Below are 15070 nucleotides of genomic sequence, written 5' to 3' on the forward strand. Positions count from 1 at the left end.
AGGCAAATATTCCTTTCTGCACACCATGCGTGAGCTCTCCTCTCGTGCGAAAACTTCGTTCACGCTTTTCTTCCGTACATATAGTGGCACCGTTCTCTCAGGCAAACATTCCTTTCTGCATACCATGCGCCAGCTCTCCTCTCGTGCCAACACTTCGTTCTCTCCTGTATTTGATACATTTAGTGGCACCGTTCTCTCAGGCAAACATTCCTTTCTGCACACCATGCGTGAGCTCTCCTCTCGTGCCAACAATTCGTTCTCTTCTTTCTTCCATACATTTAGTGGCACCGTTCCTCTCAGGCAAACATTCCTTTCTGCACACCATGCGTGAGCTCTCCTCTCGTGCCAACACTTCGTTCTCTTCTTTCTTCCATACATTTAGTGGCACCGTTCTCTCAGGCAAACATTCCTTTCTGCACACCATGCGTGAGCTCTTCTCTCGTGCCAACACTTCGTTCTCTTCTTTCTTCCATACATTTAGTGGCACCGTTCTCTCAGGCAAACATTCCTTTCTGCACACCATGCGTGAGCTCTCCTCTCGTGCCAACACTTCGTTCTCTTCTTTCTTCCATACATTTAGTGGCACCGTTCTCTCAGGCAAACATTCCTTTCTGCAAACCATGCGTGAGCTCTCCTCTCGTGCCAACACTTCGTTCTCTTCTTTCTTCCATACATTTAGTGGCATCGTTCTCTCAGGCAGACATTCCTTTCTGCACACCATGCGTGAGCTCTTCTCTCGTACCAACACTTCATTCTCTTCTTTCTTCCATACATTTAGTGGCGCCGTTCTCTCAGGCAAACATTCCTTTCTGCACACCATGCGTGAGCCCTCCTCTCGTGCCAACACTTCGTTGTCTTCTTTCTTCCATACATTTAGTGGCACCGTTCTCTCAGGCAAACATTCCTTTCTGCACACCATGCGCAAGCTCTCCTCTAGTGCCAACACTTCGTTCTCTTCTTTCTTCCATACATCTAGTGGCACGCGGGGCACTGGCTACGCCGACGGGACGCCGGGGGGACAGGCCTCGTTCATAAGCTGCTTCGCATCTTAAGATTGTCAGGCCTGCGCGGAACAGGCAGCACAGTCACAGCGAAAGCTGGCCTTTCTAGAGCCCGTTGTAGACTCTGTTGGGGCATCTAATACAAGTACACATGCAAGGTACCCACTATGCCATAAATCATCGTAATTTTTTCTGAAGTAACGAAGCATCCACTATGCCATTTTTCGTCACTCTTCGGAGAATCGTGGCACCCGCTACACATCTGTAAGACATTATGTGCACTTTGTGCCGTGGCTGATGACGATGAATTATAGCTGAGCCCTTGCAACGGGTTGGAAGCGTTCAACGACCGATTGGTTGCGCAATTCGCATTGTGTGATGCCAGGTTGTTATTTTACTCTTCTGCTACGCTATATTACCTAGAATTATCATGGAGGAAAGAAGGTGACTTTTAAGGGCTCGTTTTTTTTGTTGGACACAATATTAATGAGAACTAACACACTCACTAGAATTCTAGTTCTCACTCGAAATATTATAGAAATTTGTTTCCCATTTCATTTTTTCTTATTTCACGCGATAGTGGTTACCGACACCGGTGGCGGCGGACAACTATTGCGCCAAAATCGGCAGTTGTGATCTTATAACAGCTTTCGCTGTAACAAACTTCAGCGCCGACAATGTACACTCCAAGCTGGCCGGCGTGACAGGCGCGCAAAAGTCCACTTGCGTTAATATAAACATCTCTCGTTGCCACGTTTTTCGCAAAATGTCAACATATCTTTGCTTTGGAATTGCTGCCTGGGGTACGCGATAATACTGGGTGTGCTCCACTACTCATCGTAGACGGCTAAATACACAGCTAAGTGGACAGCGGCCACCTTAAGTACCATTCAAGTTCTGACGTAGACGGCAATATAGACAGCTTCGAGAAGTCATCATTGGAGACAAAAACAATGCAGGCTACTTTGCTGTCCAAACAATATGGCGGCTCATCGAAATCTTGGCATAGCTCGGATCTTGCCGGCATCGTCGTCTGCCCGCAAGCAGACGCTTTTCCAGGCGCTCATTGTGAGCTAAGTTCAATTTTTCGTAGATTTGAACATCAAAGAAGTTAAAGAAATAACAATTACGTTTGTATTCCGGTAGCCTTCTCCTCTCGATGCGAGGTGGCGTCACGTCGCCTAGACGTGACGCCACCTCGGTTTTTTCTGGAGGGTTCTGCTAGAGGACGGACGTGTTTTTCGTGGGTTCCGGAATGACAGCGTCAGATAAGGTTTTTTTTGCATGATTCGAGCTTGTTTTTTAAGTTATATGAGTACATAAGCCACTAGATTTAGATTGAAGCTTAATAGGGCTTACAACTTTGTACTCTTTCCTGTGTGACAGTCGCCTGTTTTTTTTTATTATTTGTTTGTTCGGCCACCACGTGGCTGAAAGATACACATGTGCTTTGAAGTGTAGCGTACTTGCGGAGTTTTGTGATACCATTTGGCTTTAAGTGTATCTAATCCGCCGTGTGAACGATCTAGCCATGGTCAAAAAGACCGTAAAGTGTTCAGGGTGCGGAATGGGATGGAAAATAGAGGTTTGTACGGATGAGAAGACAGAGGGAGCTGGCGCCAAGTGTAAGCAATGCGATTTAGAGGCGAAAATGGAAATAATGATGGCTGCCCCGAATGAGCTCATGGTAAGAATCGCCGAGCTGGAGAATGCGTTGGCGACAGAGCGGGAAAAAACGATGGCTATGGGCGAAAGGCTTAAGTCAGCCGAACAGGGGTTGGCAAAGGTAGTCATGGTGAACGAGGAAGCAAGCGACAGCGGGAACAGCGGGGCATCGACCCCCACAGTGGTAGACGCGAAGGGGGAAACAGGTTTTGAAAATACAGGTGCAAGGGTCACAGCACCCAGCTTTCGCGAAGTAGTTTTGGGAAGGGGAGGGGACAAAACAGCAGCATTGGCACGCGCTAGTAACCGAGGCAGTGGCCGGGTGCGGGACAGTCCAGCAGAAAAGTCGGAGCACGTGATAATCGCCGGGCACTCGAATTTAGTTAGATGAGCAGAAGCAGTCAAGGAAAGGGTGAGAGGCGACAATCGAGTTTTAATAGGGAAGTTCACGAGACATAGGCTGGGATCAGTGATGAGACAAGCTAGCGCAAAACTCGCAACTAAGGCTAATGGACGTAACCTCGTGATAATCGCGGGAGGTCTAAACGACGTCTTGAATGAAGAATCAGCCGAACTAGCGACCACATTGGCAAAAGGGGTCGATGACATGTGAACCATTTCCCCTCAGGTGCAGATAGTGGTATGCACAATACCGGCGGTACCAGTGCGTGACGGCAACCTGCAATGAGCGGTTGTCGACGCAAACAAAGAGATATGACAGATGAGTCGAGAGAAAGGCATCGAGGTAGTGGAAATAAACAGAGAGGCGCACAGGTGGGGTGGTTTTCGAAGAGACGGAATACACTTCTATAGGAGGCTTTGTCATGAGATGGGTTGGCGACTTGCAGGACGCGCAGTAGCTTTTTTGGGGGGGCACGCAGGCCCTTCGGTGCCCAGGGTAGCTTGTAATGAGGAAAACAACCAGGGGGACTCTTTGACAGGCAGTATAGCGAAAAACCAGAGAAAATATAAAAGAAGGGAGAAGGCGCGTGTTGCAATTAGTTACATTAACATGCAGGGGGGCAGAAAAAAGGCAAAATGGTTAGACATTGAGGGACAGTTAAACAAGGAACAGATAGGTGTTTATGCGGTTACAGAAACACACCTTAGAGACTTGGAAGAGCCACCACATATTGACAATTATATTTGGGAAGGATGTAACAGGATCACTTCAGAAAGGAGAGGTGGGGGTGTTGGAATGCTAATTCATAGCAGAACAACATGGGATAGAGTGAAACAAACGTGTTCAGAGCACATATGGGTTTCGGGCACAGTAGGCGGAAAGTAAACGTGGCTAGGTGTAGCTTACTTGTGGACGGGGAATAACTGCAGAGAAAAGAATGGAGATAGTGAAATGCATAAGCACCGATATTAAAGAATTTGGTCATGATGCCGAAATAATCCTTCTAGGGGACATGAACGCTCACATTCATGACCTTAAGGGATATTCAGACACCAATGGCAAGTTATTGCTAGATCTCTGCGAGCAACATAGTCTTGAGATAGTTAACGTGGGTCCTAAGTGTGAGGGGCAGATCACGTGGGAAGTCGGAAACAGGCAATGGAGCATTGATTATTGTCTCATGACAGAAGGAATATATGACAAACTTAGAGAGATGAGAATAGACGAAGAAGGCATTAACAGCTTGGGTAGTGATCATAAACGCATAATATTACAAATGGGATATAAAACTGAAAATAAGAACATAGAATCAAAGTTTGGCAGCTTGTATCTAAATGACAAACAAATAACAAATATAGCCGCAAGAGTCGAGGAAAAAGTAGACGAACTACCAGGTAAAGACTGGAAGTATAGTGAGCTGCTACATGTAATCACGAAAGAAATGGAAAAAGAGAAGAAAACTATTTGTTAGAAAGGAAAGAGAACGCCAGAACGTTGGTGGAACAAAGAAATCCGGAAGGCGATCGAGAAGCGACGTGAGGCATCACGGCAGCACAGACAGGCAAAAAAGGAGAAGCGGCCACAGGACGAAGTCAACCAAATATGGGAAATATATTTAGAGCAAAAATCCATTGTGCAGAAATTAGTCGAGGCAAAAATTAAAGGTGAAAGTGAACGCTGGATGACAGAGATTCGCGAAAAGAAGAAGGCCGCGCCTAGGATATTTTGGAGTCACCTAAAAGCGCTGGGTAGGAAGTCTGTCACAATGCAACAACGTTTGGTAGATGAAGGAGGAAATCAATTGGAAGGGTATGAAGCGCTTGGTTACATGCGAAAGATAACAGCCGATTCGTTTAAAAAGGTCGCGCAGGGGATTCCCCCGATGAGTAAAAGTACGCAGAGGAGTACTACCGACGAAGATGTAGTACTAGAGAATTTCAATTGGAAGAAGGCCGAAGGAAAAATTCCTAAGCGCACTACTCCGGGCTTAGATGGGGTTCCCGTCGGCCTCATTAACGAACTCGGACATAACACTAATGAAGCACTGCTGAAAGCCGTGGAAAAGTGTTTACAGGAGAGGGAAATACCAGACAGTTGGCGAAAAAGTAGAATGAACTTAATCTGTAAAGGCAGGGGAGAAAGGGATAACATTCCCTCGTATAAACCGCTAACCATTACATCGGTGCTATACAGGTTGGCGATGCAGGCAGTAAAATTAAAAATAGAAGCGTGGGTAGAACAAAATGATATTTTGGGAGAACTTCAGAATGGATTTCGAATCGACAGGTGGTTAGACGATAATCTGTTTGTTCTTACCCAGTGTATAGAATTATCGAAAATAGAAAACAGGCCCTTATACGTAGCTTATCTAGATATCACCGGGGCGTATGACAACGTAATCAGGAAATTTTGTGGAATATATTGAAAGAAGTGGGCATAGGGGACGACTGTATACAGCTTTTGAGGGAAATATACCGAGAAAATACAGTTAGTATAGAATGGGAAGGAATACGTAGCAAGGACAGCGTTGAAATTAGCAAGGGGCTGAGACAGGGATGTCCTTTGTCCCCGCAGTTATTCATGCTGTACATGGTGAGGATGGAAAAAGCGCTAGAAGGTAGCAACATTGGATTTAATTTGTCACACAAACAGGTCGGCACGATGGTTGAGCAGAAGCTTCCAGGTCTATTTTATGCTGATGATATTGTCTTATTTGCGGACAGTCAAGATGATATACAGCGACTGGCAGATATATGCGGAAGGGAATGTGAGGCTCTAGGACTAGGATTTAGTGCAACAAAATGTGGATTGATGGTATTCAATGATCACGAAGACCATGCGGTCTTAATACAGACAGGGCCAAAAAATACCGAGGGTAAGCGAGTACAAGTACCTCGGAGTATGGGTAAATGAGGGGGATAGATGTATGGAGGTACAAGAGAAAGCATCGGTAGCAAAGGGAAAGAGGAGTGCTGTAATTATGAAGCACAGAGCTTTATGGGGATACAATAGGTACGAGGTGCTTCGAGGGCTGTGGAAGGGTGTGATGGTCCCGGCGCTTACATTTGGGAACTCAGTGGTGTGCATGAAGTCAGAGGTACAATCAGGAATGGATGTAAATCAAAGGACGGTGGGCCGCCTCGCTTTGGGCGCTGACGGGAAGACGACAAATGAGGCTGTAAAGGGTAATATGGGATGGACAGGCAGGCTTTGAAGTGAGGGAAGCTCAGAGCAAAATGAGATCCGAAGAGAGGCTGAGGAAAATGAAGAAGAGTAGATGGGCAGAGAAGGTTTTCAGGTATTTGTATAGAAAAAGCGTTGATACAATGTACATGCTGCGGGGGAACTAAGGAAACGATGGAACATGTAAAGATTGAATGTGGCGATATTCACCCAGGTATACGTATGGGCACGAGTCTACATGAAGCCTTGGGTTTTAGGGACAACAATGGAAAGCTGAACACGTCCGCGATAGAAATAAGTAAGGGACGGTTAGAGTATTGGTGGCAGAAAAGTAGAGATAAAGTACAAAAATAAATAATGGGGAAAATAAGGTCCTTCTGCCATAAGAGGCAGAGAGATGGACCGTGAATTTATATTTTTTTGGTATAATAACATAGATTTAATCAATGTAGATAAGGTATTAGGCCAACATGAAACAAGGAAGTTTTTTTTGTTTTTTTTTCTTCGAGCCTGGTGGCAGACATGTCACCGCCCCGTTATAAAGGGGATGCTCATAGCATCCATCCATCCATACATCCATCCGTCATGCAGATACGTTCCATTTCTCTGACATCATGGGCTCGCTGCTGTCTTCAAAGCTGTTGTCGTAAACTGTCTACGATGCTGCCCAGAATTGGAACACGGCCACTGTACCCTGAGATATGCATAACTGCTCACGTTGCATGAGCTCAGTTGTTCCGGATTGCCAGGTTTTCTCGTGAACCGAGAAACGATTAAAAAAATTTCGGTTTCACTCCGGAACGAAATTATAGATAAAGTTTGGGTTACGTTTTCGTTCCGGTCAAAAATATCGTTTTTTTTTTCGTTTTTCGTTTATGGTTTTCGTTCCGTTCCGACAGACTGTCAGTGAGACACACGAACTCCTAGCCCTGCTGGCTTGTCGTTTCTGACCATGATGATGATGATGATGATGATGATGATGACTTGGGGCTATTCCGTTTCCAACGACATGCCAGTGCCACCTATTGAGCTTACAGCCACCTGGCGCAGGTTTCTTGGGCTGTTTGACGCGGGAGCAAGCGCTTCACTCTTTGGCGACGAGGTGTACGATCATCTCTGTCGGAGCGGTATCCGGCTGAGAGAGTAACGTGATTTTCCGGGTCGCCAGCGGCACGGTGTGAGCAAGCGCTGCTGCTAGGCTAATGGTGCGGTGGGACAAACGGGTCGGGCGGCAGCACCTAGCTCACTTCCTGGCCTGTCGGTTCCTAGTCTTCTTGGTTGAGACTTCCTCGCCAAGACGGGCATTGTTATTGACGACTGCAATGGAGGATATAGGGAATGAGCATGTGGCACCCTGATACCTTTCGTTTTTTTCAAAAAGCGTCAGAGACAATTACGTTCGATGGTGCTTCACGCACAGACCGACCCAACAATTGCCCAAAATGTCGCTCACGAAGGTTTCTTCCGTTTCGACAAAACTACCGGCGTAGACAGAATGCACCGAAGTGAATGACTCCCCTCGCGCGTGTTCCCCATTCTCCGCTGCGGAAGCACTTCGCACTGCAGAGTAGGGCGAAAGGGACCACCCGCTGCTCAACAGTGGAAGCGTGCGTGAATGTGAGTGTGTTTTTCGAGTGAATGTCAAGTTGCGCTAAATATCTTCAATATGACAACAGCTCAATCACTTTGGCGGTGGAAGAACGAGCTAATCTCTCATCGCTTCTGAATGAATATGAAGCCATATTCATTGAGCAGCCTGGCTACACTGCGCTAGCGAGGCACGAAATTGAAACAGGCGATGCTTCCCCTTGAAAGTGCAATCCTCGGCCGGTCAGTTTGGCCAGCGCCTCTATTTTTCAGTGCCTGGGCGAACGCTCTCCTCGGGCCGTCGAGCGCGCGCTCCGCCTCTGCTCGCTGCTGCCGCGTGGTGGCGCTGTGCAGGTAGCATAGAGCATTGTGGGGATACAATAGGTACGAGGTGCTTCGAGCTCTGTGGAAAGGTGTAATGGTTCCGGGGCTTACTTTTGGGAACTCAGTGGTGTGCATGAGGGCAGAGGTGCAATCGGGAATGGATGTAAATCAAAGGAGTGTGGGACGCCTCGCGTTGGGTGCTCACGGGAAGACGACAAATGAGGCTGTAAAGGGCGATATGCGATGGGCAGGTTTTTGAGGCGAGGGAGGCTCAGAGTAAAATAGGGTTCGAAGAAAGGCTAAGGAATATGAAGGAGTGTAGATGGGCAGATAAGGTGTTCCGTTACTTGTATAGGAAGAGCGTGGACACACAGTGGAGAAAAAGAACTAGGAGGCTCACTAGTAAATATACGGCTGGTAGTGTAAGCAGTATGTCAACAAAGAGCGTTAAGCGAAAAGTCAGAGAGGCGGAGAGGATTTACTGGATGGCAGCTATGGAGAAAAAACCGGCTTTGAGTAACTACCGAAAGGGCAAAAATGAAATAAGGAGGGAGGCATTTTACGACAATTCAATGGGAAGCGCTTTACTGTTTGAAGCGAGATCGGGTTGCCTTAGAACGGCTAGTTATAAAGCGAGATTCAGTAAAGAAGAAGAACAATGCACGTGCTGCGGGGAAGATCAGGAAACGGCGGAGCATGTTCTGATTGAATGTGGAGACATCCACCCAGGTGTACGTTTGGGCACGAGCCTACATGACGCCTTGGGTTTTAGAGACAATGGAAAGCTGAACACACCCGCGGTTGAAATAAGTAAGAGACGGTTAGAGTATTGGTGGCAGAAAACTAGAGAGAAAGGGCAAAAATAAATATTGGAAAAAAAATACGGACATTCTGCCGTAAAGGGCAGAGAACGGAGCTGAAAACTTAAGTTTTTTTTTCCTTCTGGAATAAAATAATTTTAATTGAAGTGAAGACACTAGACCAACGCTAAGAAAAAAAAAGAGTAAAGTTTTTTTTTTTTGTCGAGCCTGGTGGCACACTTGTCACCGCCCCGTTATAAAGGGGACGCTCATAGCATCCATCCATCCATCCAGCATCCATCCATCCATTCATCCATCCCATCCACGGGAAGCTGGCGCTGAGCGGCCGCGGGTATTACGAAGCTGACGAATTCGTGTTTGCATCCGAGTTGAGTTGCATTCGAGCTTCTCGCAGGCTTTCACAGGTACAGGGGGATGGAAAGAAACGCGAACAGAGCGGCACGCTGTTTATCACGCTCTGACTGTGGTGGCAATAAAAAGACGCGAGATAGTCTTCGTGTGTATCATGGAGGACTCCGTCTTTTCATCAATTATCCAGGCTGCAACCGGTTGAAAAATAAATGCGAAACAGCAAGGAATGTAGGTGCCGCATGTTTGCGTTTCTTTCCATCACCACGGTGCGTATTCTGCAGGCTCTCCGTGCTGCCGGTTCGATGCTTGCATTCGAGTTTGACAGCATTAGCGTTTTATTTTCTATTTCAGGCTAGTGCAGCCACGTCATTCGCATGCCTTAGTATGTCGTTACTGTTGTGTTCCACTCTGCAAATGGAACGGAAAGAAATCAAGATTGTCTTTTTGTTTTATTTCCTGTTACTGATAAAGAAAGAAAAACTCACAGGGTCCCTTATGCATTCACCTAAGGTTATTACGAAAGGCGAAAGCAATCTGCTTTTTGTTCTTCCCAGTCAATGTATTGAACACCCTCCGAGATTTTTCTGCACCTGAAGTGGTTTTCTTACAGCCTCAAGGATCGGAGGCACTGCAAGCTTTCTGCACCTCAGATGGTTATGCACTGCCTCTGTGATCGGCCTTTTTTGACCAAGCGAAGATGTAATATGACGACGTCACGAGATGTGACGTCACGATAATGTCACAAAGGTTTATTATCTGTGACGTCATCACGTGATTTCTTGCATCACTCGTGTTGACGCTGCCGACGGTCAATTTTCGCGTCTGATGGGGCATCTAAGGCTTTCGCCCTAATACACCGTTCGGCTGTCCCTCCATGAAATTTCAGCTGCCGCTGATGTTCGGGAGAGGTGGCTTGCAGTGTTTAGGCGGGATAATTGGTCTCCTAATACATATTCAAACTACACTAGAATATGTAGCCGTCATTTACGACGCGAACATTTCATAGAATATAAGAAGCGGTGGCTTAAGAAGGATGCCGTAGCGTCAGTCTTTGCAGACTACCCTTAAAGGAGCACTGACAGAAAATTTCGAAGGCGAGATAATGAGTGAAATAGATGTATGTAGAGCCATACACAACGTCTACGAAATATCAAGGGCCAATATAGCCTAGAACATATTTAATATCAATTTTAAAGTGCGTGCCGCGCGAGTGAGCGAGATGCAAGCACCTCGCGACGCCGACATCAACGCGATGGCTGTGTAAACAAACCTACGTCACGAGATTGTGTTGGCTGGTTGCTGGTTGTGCACTTGCGCTTGTGCCATGCTACCTGCTATTTCTTCCTCCGTGCCTGCGGCTTTGCGTGTGCTAGTTGTGTTCTCTTCCGCTGTTCGCTCGTAGTGCCCGTTGGCAGATGTTATGGCCCGCTCACGCTAGCGCCAAGCCTGCCGCAACGGCGCGGGGCCGCACGCGCGAGAGCTGTCCAACGTCTACGGCAAGCATCGCCGGCGAGGCATTCGTGCCTCCGAAAAACATGGCCGCACAGCCAAAAGCGGTTGTCGTCCACTTCGAATATACCAAGTGGCCGCCGTGCGCTCTGTAACGTGTAAGCTCCGAACTGATTATGTCCTGAAGCTTCGACAGCAATGTATTCGTCCTGATTCAGCGCCGTTTTTGAGAGCCATAGTCAAATAATCGATGCTCTAGGCTTAGTGAGTCAAGATGGGCGCTTCCAAATGCTCGGAGGACATAGGTTACGCGTTTGTTAGTTGTTTGAAATCCTCCATAGCTGCGCCACTTGACCTGGTGCGAGCTTGTGTACCCGCTCTCGCGCGCCGGCTACGTCACAACTTTGCGTGGTTACGTGGCCAGCCGCGTTAACCCGGCCACCGGAAGTAGTGCTGCCTAGCTCGGTGCTCTTTGAAACCGAAACTGCGACTGGGCGCTCAAAAAACGTCTCTAAATAAATAACCGTCACGCACTCGCGCAAACGCGCTTTTCAGCCGTGATGAGTGGATCATAAGCTATCTATTGCAACAAAAAAAAGAAGGTGCAGAATTTTTGTGTCAGTGCTCCTTTAACGTGTGCAGCCCAAGATAAAAACTCAACCAAGCTTGGCCAATATCACTAAACGTGACCGTGCTGATTCCGAACAGTCAGCGAATGCACGTACCAGTAGCAGCGCTGACTTGCGATCGCCGCCATGTGCAGCGCTGACATTAGGTCTCGAAGCTGAAGAATCTGAGCCCATGGACAACACACGCTACCGGCGAAACAACCGACAGTCATCATGTACAGTGTCACAATGAATGCGTGCACAAGGCTGGGCAGGCTGCCCCATGCGACAAAAGCGTCCAGGTCGACAGCCATTCGGCCTCTACATTTCTCACTACCGAAAAGGCCAAATGGAAGAGAAAAGAAAAGGAGCTGAGGAGCCAGATACTGAGGCTACAACATTCTGTCGACAAAAACAAAGACGAACTCAAGCAACTGACAACAGGCCGCATTTTTCACGCCTATCACATTGGCTCAAGTTGAGAGTCGGCACTATGACTTTAGACTTGAACAACAGCGTCTGTTCACACACATCGTCCAGCGTTGCGGGAAGCGCGCGGCATATGCAACTGAATTTCGTTTGTTTTTCGTACCACCTCAATTTCACTGGTTTACGCTCTGAAATGGTGGAATCACTTGTCATAGACTCTCATTTTCTGGCACCACCTGTTGCTTTCCCTCGGTGGCAACAAATGTAATTCTCAAAAGCTTTACGAAGGAAACGGGTTATGGCTTATATCCCTGGGCAGTCTAGTGACATTTCGTGCTATTTAGCGCACGAACTCCAGGCTTGCGTATAGTGGGCTACACCAGCAGGCGGTAGCACGCATCGGGAACTTTAAGCGCCCAAGCTTTTGGTATTAGCTCCTGGCAAATGCTGCTTTCAAAAATCCGCTTGCAGACAGTCAAAAACCGACTCTCAGTCAAGCGAGCGTAACGGTGACAAAAGAATCCTCCGCGCATCATGGCATGTGCATTCTGGTATGCCTACCATTCTGGGCCTAGCAGGCGACGCGCGTGCGTCTCGATCAAATAGCCGCGAACGACACATGCCTTTGAAATGGGCTGGGTGCCCAGAACGACAAGCGCTTCATGATTCCTGTTTACAAGTGTTCATTCTACTTTAAACAGCGCGAGTACAGCCGAAGACTGAACCATATAACGGCTTCGAATGCAGCCATGGCATTCGTTTCCGCGAGCGACGACGCGTCGACGGTCTACTACGGTGGTGGTGCCTAGCGGCTAAAAGCCGCACTAGTGCCGACGGGCGGTTCCCATTGCGCTCCTCTCCTTCGCCCGGGCACAGAAAAATAGAGGAGGCGCTGGTTTGGCCAAGAGGAAAGCACTCGACAGCTCTCTCAACGAACTGCTCGATACATGCGTTATTGAAAGGTCAGAGAGCCCATGCGTTTTTTCGTGGTGCTGGTACCGAAAAGGATGGGACGACCCGCCAGGCCCGTAGCCAGGAATTCTTTCGGGGGTGAGGGGGGGGGGGCACTTGCTGAAAACCTTGACTGTTTGAGAAAAACACCTATTTTTATTATTTATATTTGGTAAAAACACCTACTTCATCAAAATTTCGTGGGGAGGGGGCTACGCCCCCCCCCCCTCCCTGGCTACGGGCCTGCGACCCGCCTTCGTGTTGACTATCGTCGCCTGAACGAGGTAGCACGCAAGGATGCATATCCGCTTCCTAGCATTCCCTCGATCGTGTCCAACGTTGGTGGAGCAAAGTACTTCACTATGCTCGATGCTAGCAGAGGATACATTCAGGTGGAGGTAGATCCCCATGACCGAGAGAAGACTGCCTTCACTTGTCACAGGGGCCTTTTTCAGTTTACCCGAAATCGGTCTTGTCGGTGCGCATGCGACTTACCAGCGTCTGATGGACCGTGTCTTAGGTGATGCAAGGCGGCACTACGCTCTTGCTTACCTGGACATTGTCGTGTTATACTCACGAGCCTTTGATGAGCACTTACGACATCTCATTACGCCACCAACTGATTTTCAATATGTGTCCAGTTGCTTCGAGTTGTCGATGAATTCGCCCTCGCGCTGCCAATTGCTAGCTTCCTGGTTAGCTCAATTGGTAGAGCGACCTCCTTGGGAAGGCGTTGGTCCCGGGTTCGAACCCCGGACCAGGACGAATTTTTCGGCAACTAAGAAGCTTTATTTCTGAGAAATCCATATGGATTTCCTTGTGGCTTCGTGCTACAAATGGATGGTTGTCTATTTTCCCTTTCTTGAAGCTTAATGTTGTGAGGGGTAACATTACTGCCCATTCTGCTACACCTGAAACTCAGCCTAAGAGCAGAGTAAGTGCTACACTGATCGATGGCAAGAGCTCAAAAGGGCAGACAAACCACCTTCGATTGAGGAGTGTGTTAACCACTTGGACTGCGTCAGTTCAGTGGCGAACGTGTTTAGTAGTCTAAAAAGACAGGGCGTGCAAACACGGACACAAGAAAGAAGTTAGGACACCGCAAACGGTGTTTGTGGTGTCCTGACTTCTTGCTTGTGTCCGTGTTTGCACTCCCTGTCTTTTTAGAATGGGCGGCGTTTGTGGTGTCTTGACTTCTTTCTTGTGTCCGTGTTTACATGCCCTGTCTTTTTAGAATGCATAATTACCAACTAGCTGAGCTCTCTGTTATTCTAAGTGTTTAGCAGGAAGGAGCTGTTGGAGGCACAACAGGAGGATCCAGATTATTTTGCAAAGAGGTGTTTGAGGGGCTCCCGGAACCTTGTTGCACGGCCGCTGCGCATGTTGACGCTGCTGGTATTGCTGTCAATGCGCAGCACTCTGAAACAGCTGGTAACGCTGTGAGCGCGTTGGATTCCTACCTGCTTGACTCTGACGGCACTTTACTGAGATACGTCCCTGCGGAGAAGGATACGCATGAGTCCTTCAAAGCGGTGGTTCCACGCTCGTTGAGAGGAGCTCTATTACGTTACTTTCACGATACGTGCATCGCTGAACATGTAAGTGGCCCTAAGGCTTACTTTAAGTTGTGCTGCTTTGCTACCTGGCCAGGCATGAAGCAAGACGTAATGCGCTATGCCCTCTCCTGCAATCTGTGCCAACGCATGACGCCGCGTGGTGGACAACCACCCGGGCTCCTGCAGCCAATCCAGAGCTAAACACCATGGCAAATTGTGGCTTGTGACGACATGGGACCTTACCCTAGTACACCGAGAGGAAACCAATTTCTTCTCGTCGTCACAGATCACTTCTGTTGTATCCGTGACGTCACGCCAGCCGAAGCCGCCGTTATCACCACTGCTTCTTCCCCTTCCCTTCCCCTTAACCCCTCTCGCACAACGCTACATTAAACCGCGCTATCGCAATAAAGCTTTTGTCTTGGCCCAGCCACGGCCCCGGTGTGTTCTTTTCAATGGCGACGAAGATGGGATGAAATCGGGGCGTCAACTCCGTCCGTCATGGCCGCCGCACCCACGGGAGGATACGCCAGCCCGCCGCAGTTCGACGAGACGAGCGACAAGTGGCCCGCGTACCAGGTTCGGCTGGAAGCCTTCTTTGAGGGTAATGGCATCACGGAAGACAACAAGAAGCGGGCCCAGCTGGTGACTGCACTGTCCACCCACACCGTCGACGTACTGAGCGGACGTTGTGCTCCGGATAAGGTGAATGAACTGTCGTACCCACAAGTGATAGCCTTGC

At 48.2% G+C, this 15070-nt stretch overlaps 1 protein-coding gene and 1 non-coding gene across 5 annotated transcripts in view; both read left to right on the top strand.

Moving 5' to 3' along the window:
- LOC119395605 (UBX domain-containing protein 6) overlaps positions 1 to 15070 on the top strand; it is a 407364-nt gene that overhangs the window by 153916 nt on the left and 238378 nt on the right. The window lies entirely within an intron of this gene.
- Positions 13463 to 13536, top strand: Trnap-ugg (transfer RNA proline (anticodon UGG)). Its single transcript has one exon. It is a non-coding gene; the product is annotated as a tRNA-Pro (tRNA).

The sequence above is a fragment of the Rhipicephalus sanguineus genome, chromosome 6 (assembly GCF_013339695.2).
Source record: "Rhipicephalus sanguineus isolate Rsan-2018 chromosome 6, BIME_Rsan_1.4, whole genome shotgun sequence".
Lineage (NCBI taxonomy): Eukaryota > Metazoa > Arthropoda > Arachnida > Ixodida > Ixodidae > Rhipicephalus > Rhipicephalus sanguineus.